Genomic DNA, 4,817 nt, shown 5'->3' with positions numbered 1-4,817 from the left:
GATTATGAAAATGTGGTTTAATATCCATAATGAAATATTATACAGCTACAAAAAATAAAATTGTGCAATTTGCTACAATCTGGTTGGCACTAAAAGGTACTGTGTTGAATGAAGTTAGTCATAGAAGAAGGAGAAACACAGAGTGATGAAACTTACCAGTGGTATATAGAGTAACTAGATAAATACATGTAGTAAAGACAGGAAAACATAGTTTAGTCTTTACCCCAAAATAAATGGATAGAAAAGAAAAGAAATCAAGGGGAGAGAGAAGAGGAGAAAGTAAAGTGAACCAGGTGTCTGGGCCTCAGTGATGTGGGATAAATATAGAGTTAAATACATAGGGGCGGAACAGTGGCAGAAGTGATAGGGCATTTGCCTTGCAGCACTCACCTAGGAAGGATCGTGGTTCGGTGCCCAGGTGTCTTCTATGGTTCCCCAAGCCAGGAGCAATTTCTGAACGCATAGCCAGTAGTAGCCCCTGAGTGTTGGGTGTGACCCAAAAACCAATATAATTATATTTATATACATTATATTTATATATATATATATGTATACATAAAGCACAGACTCAACAACAATGAGAAAATAGAGCTAAAGTATAATCACAGAAATTTGAAATGTATCTGTCAAGGTTACAGCTGCAGAGGTGAGAGGAATCATGGGAAAACTGGAGGAGGGAAGGTTACACTGGTAGACAGACAGAGAGATATTGATTGCCTAGTGCCAAACTATCAATGACTGCATAAATCATGGTTCTCTAATAAGTAAAACATTTTGTAAAAAGGAAATGTCAGCAGTTAGAAACTTGGTGTTTTATCTTTCATTTCTATGAATACTAGTTTTTTCACTGCTTTCCAATACTGGACAAGTGGTAAAATAGTGGAATCACTCAGAAAACTATAAATTTCTTTTCACAGACTCAGATTTAGTTAAATATTGTCTAGCTACTCCATTCACTCAGATACAGTTCTTAATGTTTCCAACTAAAGCCTCACAATCCTGGGAATAACTCTGCCTCTCCTTTTTGAGGACAGCATTCCTCCTCATTTTCATTTTTCTAAATTTGTTGCTAAATTTGTTTCTCCGTTTTTCTAAATTAGTCCTAAATTTGTTGCTGTCATCATTGCCCCCATGCTTTGTTGAGAATATTTACCTACTGGTACCATTGGCCAACCATTGTCCTGTCTCCAAAACTACTGCTCTATTGTGGGTCTCTTAGTAGTGTCACTAGTCTTCCTGCTGGATGTGTACATATTCACACTTTTAAGAATCTTTTTTTAGCACTGACCTTCCTGAAATGCCTTTTACTATGGGACTTCCTTTATTTCTTTAAAAAAAATATCTTTATTTAAGCACCATGATTACAAACATTTTTGTAGTTAGATTTCAGTTGTAAAAAGAACAACCCCTTCACTAATGCAATATTCCCACCACCAATGACCCTCAATTCCCTCCTCCCTCAGCCCCTGCCTGTATTCAAGTCAGACATTCTACTTCTCTCACTCATTAACATTGTCATGATAGTTGTTAGTGTAGTTATTTCTCTAATTGTACTCATCACTCTTTGTGATGAGCTTCATGTCATGAGCTGGTCCTTCCAGCTCTCATTTCTATTGTCTCTGGGTACTATTACAATAATGTCTTTTATTTTTCTTAAAACATAGATGAGTGAGACTAGTCTGTGTTTATCTCTCTCCCTCTGACTTATTTCACCCAGCATAATAGTTTCCATGTCATCCATGTATAGGAAAATTTCATGACTTCATCTCTCACTATGACTGCATAATTTCCACTGTGTATATGTACTATAGTTTCTTTAGCCATTCATCTGTTGAAGAGCATCTTGGTTGTTTCCAGATTCTGGCTATTGTAAATAGTGCTACAATGAATATAGGTGTTAGAAAGACATTTCTGTATTGTGTTTTTGTATTTTTAGGGTATATCCCTAGGAGTGGTATAGCTGGATCATATGGGAGTATAATTTCCAGTTTTTTAAGGAAACTTGATACTGTTTTCCAGTAAGGCTGGACTTAATGGCATTCCCACCAGCAGTGAATGAGAGTCCCTTTCTCCCCACTCCCTGCCAGCACTGATTGTTCTTGTTATTTGTGATGTGTGCTAGTCTCTGTGGTGTGAGATGGTACCTCATTGTAGTTTGGATTTGCATCTCCCTGATGATTAGTGATGTGGAGCATTTTTTCATGTGCCTTTTGGCCATTTGTATTTTTTCTTTGAGAAAGTGTTTATTCATTTCTTCTCCTCATTTTTGATGGGGGTATATGTTTTTTCTTGTTAAGTTCTGTCAGTCAGTACCTTGTATATCTTAGATATTAGCCCCTTATCTGATTGGTATTGGGTGAATAGTTTCTCCCATTCTGTGGGTGGCTTTTGTATTCTAGGCACTATTTTCTTTGAGGTGCAGAATCTTCTCTGCTAAATATAGTCCTATTTTTGTATCTCTCCTTGTTTAGAGAGTACTGTTTCTTCCTTGAAGATGAATTTAGTTTCAATGTCCTGGAGTGTTTTATGTATGTGTTGTTATATACACCTTATTGTTTCAAGTCTGATATCAATGTCTTTAATCCATTTGGATTTGACTTTTGTGAATAGTGTTAGATGAAGATTTCAGTTCACTTTTTTACTTGTAGTTGACCAGTTGCTCCAACACCACTTGTTGAAGAGGTTTTCCCTGCTCCATTTTTTATTTATTGCCCCTTTATCAAAAATTAATTGATTGTATGACTGGGGAACATTCTCTGAATAATCAAGTCTATTCCACTAATCTGAGGTTCTGTCTTTATTCCAATGCCATGCTGTTTTAATGACTATTGCTTTATAATGCAATTTAAATTTAGGGAAAGTAATGCCTCCCATATTTCTTTCCCTAATAGTTGCTCTAGCTAGTCATGAGTGTTTATTATTTCAAATGAATTTCAGGAGTGTTTTATTCACTTTTTTGAAGAATGTCATGGGTATCCTCAGAGGGATTGCATTAAGTCTGTACAATTTATGCAGCCCTGTGTGTAAATTAACCTCTTCTGTTCTAGTCTTCTGGAAGATTTCAATCAAAAATTGAAACAATGCTAAGATATATACTTAAATTAATTTTTTTGATGAAATGGTTTATACTTTTCCCATTTTTATCAGAATGGGTGAAAAGAATATTTTTCCACATTCATTCATTCACTTGTCTTTCATGATCTCTCAAGATAACATTTTCAATCCCTTCTTTTTTGTTTGTTTTTTTTTTTGTTTTGGGGTCTCACTTGCTGTCCTCAGTTATTGCTCATGAGTTTTGAATTCATAGATTGCTCTTGGTTCAGCTCAGGAGATCATTTGCAGTTTTGAAGATAGGATCTTAACCATGTGCATACAAGACATGGGTCTTACTCATTGCACTCTCGCTCTGAACCTGATACCTTCTTTAGTAATCAGGTATTACTGACTTATCTAAGCCAATTCTACAGTTTGGTTATTTTATTAGCAAACATTATTTGAAAGAGTTACTTGTTTCAACTAGAGCTAAGTAACAAAGGACTGAAGGCGAGGCAGCTCCATACCACATTGCAATTACACAGTGAAGACCTTTGAAAATGAAGGCAGCTGAGGCTGACCATGTCCCTATGCTGCCTTTAGAAGGGCAGTTCTTGGTGGGTAATATCTGAAAATAAATTATATCTAAGAAGTGCCAAAATAAGAACCAGAGCAATGTTATAAATGTTAAGGTGCTTTCACACATGAAGCTAATTTTTGTTTAATTCCTGGTGCAACATGGTTCCCTGAATACCACAGAAGTGGTATTTGAGCACAGAGCCAGGAGTAAGCCCTGAGCACTGCCAAAAATGTCCAAGAACCCTCATTTCCATTCAAAGAGAAATGCCAATGTAGCAATGAATTAGCTCAGTCTGTAAACAAGATAGAAAATGATTATAGAAGAATTTTTTGTTTGTTTTTGGGCCACACCTGGTGATGTTCAGGGGTTACTCCTGGATATGCACTCAAAAATCACTCCTGGCTCTGGAACTATATGGGACGCTAGGGATCAAACCCAGGTTTGTCCTGAATCAGCAGTGTGTAAGGCAAATGCCCTACTGCTGCACCACTGCTCCAGCCCTGGGTGATTATAGAAGAATTTAAGATAGAACAATGTTCAATAACTTAGAACAGAGGATCTCAGATCAATCAAGTAAGGTAAAGAAGGAATAGTATTGAGATAACATGACTTTAAGAGGGTCACTGAGTCAGAAGAGGAAGTCAGCACAAGGTTGAGTAGCAGTAGGAGAAGTTGGCCAGTCCTTCTGAAGTTGGCTTGTAGGCTGGCGGGGTGACAGTCACAAGAGTAGGAACTGGCTGGATATATCAATAGAAAATTAAAAACAAAACTTTTTTGGCAGGCCACAGAGTTTGGAAAGCATCCTGGAGTTATTAAGAGTTTTGGCCAGTGATAGTGACATGATTATTTGTGACTTAGGAATATTATTTTGGAAGCCAAGTGAAGAATAATTGGAGGAGGGTAGGGGTTGCTTTATTTAACTTCCTCCATCTCTCTTAGGGAATTCCTCAAGGAAAGGGTAAAGTCTTCTCTAGTCACTTATCCTAGATAAACCAGGTGACTATCAAATATTAATTTTTATCTCTGACCTTTCTCCTGGATAAGATCCCTACTGATGCCTGATCAAGACATTTAATCCCTACTGTCTTGCAACATCCACTGACTCCACAGCAAGGAGAATATGAGATCTCTCATTCTCTTATTGCATTATCCAGAATCATCAGGTTTGATTGCTTTAGATTTCAATTGTAATTTGCTCTTTTTT

The 4,817-nt window shown here is 36.8% G+C and overlaps 1 non-coding gene across 1 annotated transcript; it reads left to right on the top strand.

The window, feature by feature from the left end:
* Positions 1-3,530: 3,530 nt before the first annotated feature.
* LOC126010276 (small nucleolar RNA SNORA47) lies at positions 3,531-3,664 on the top strand. Its single transcript, XR_007496371.1, has one exon. It is a non-coding gene; the product is annotated as a small nucleolar RNA SNORA47 (small nucleolar RNA).
* Positions 3,665-4,817: the final 1,153 nt, after the last annotated feature.

This window comes from Suncus etruscus, chromosome 5, assembly GCF_024139225.1.
Source record: "Suncus etruscus isolate mSunEtr1 chromosome 5, mSunEtr1.pri.cur, whole genome shotgun sequence".
Taxonomy (NCBI): Eukaryota; Metazoa; Chordata; class Mammalia; order Eulipotyphla; family Soricidae; genus Suncus; species Suncus etruscus.
This window is presented reverse-complemented; position numbering and strand designations above follow the sequence as displayed.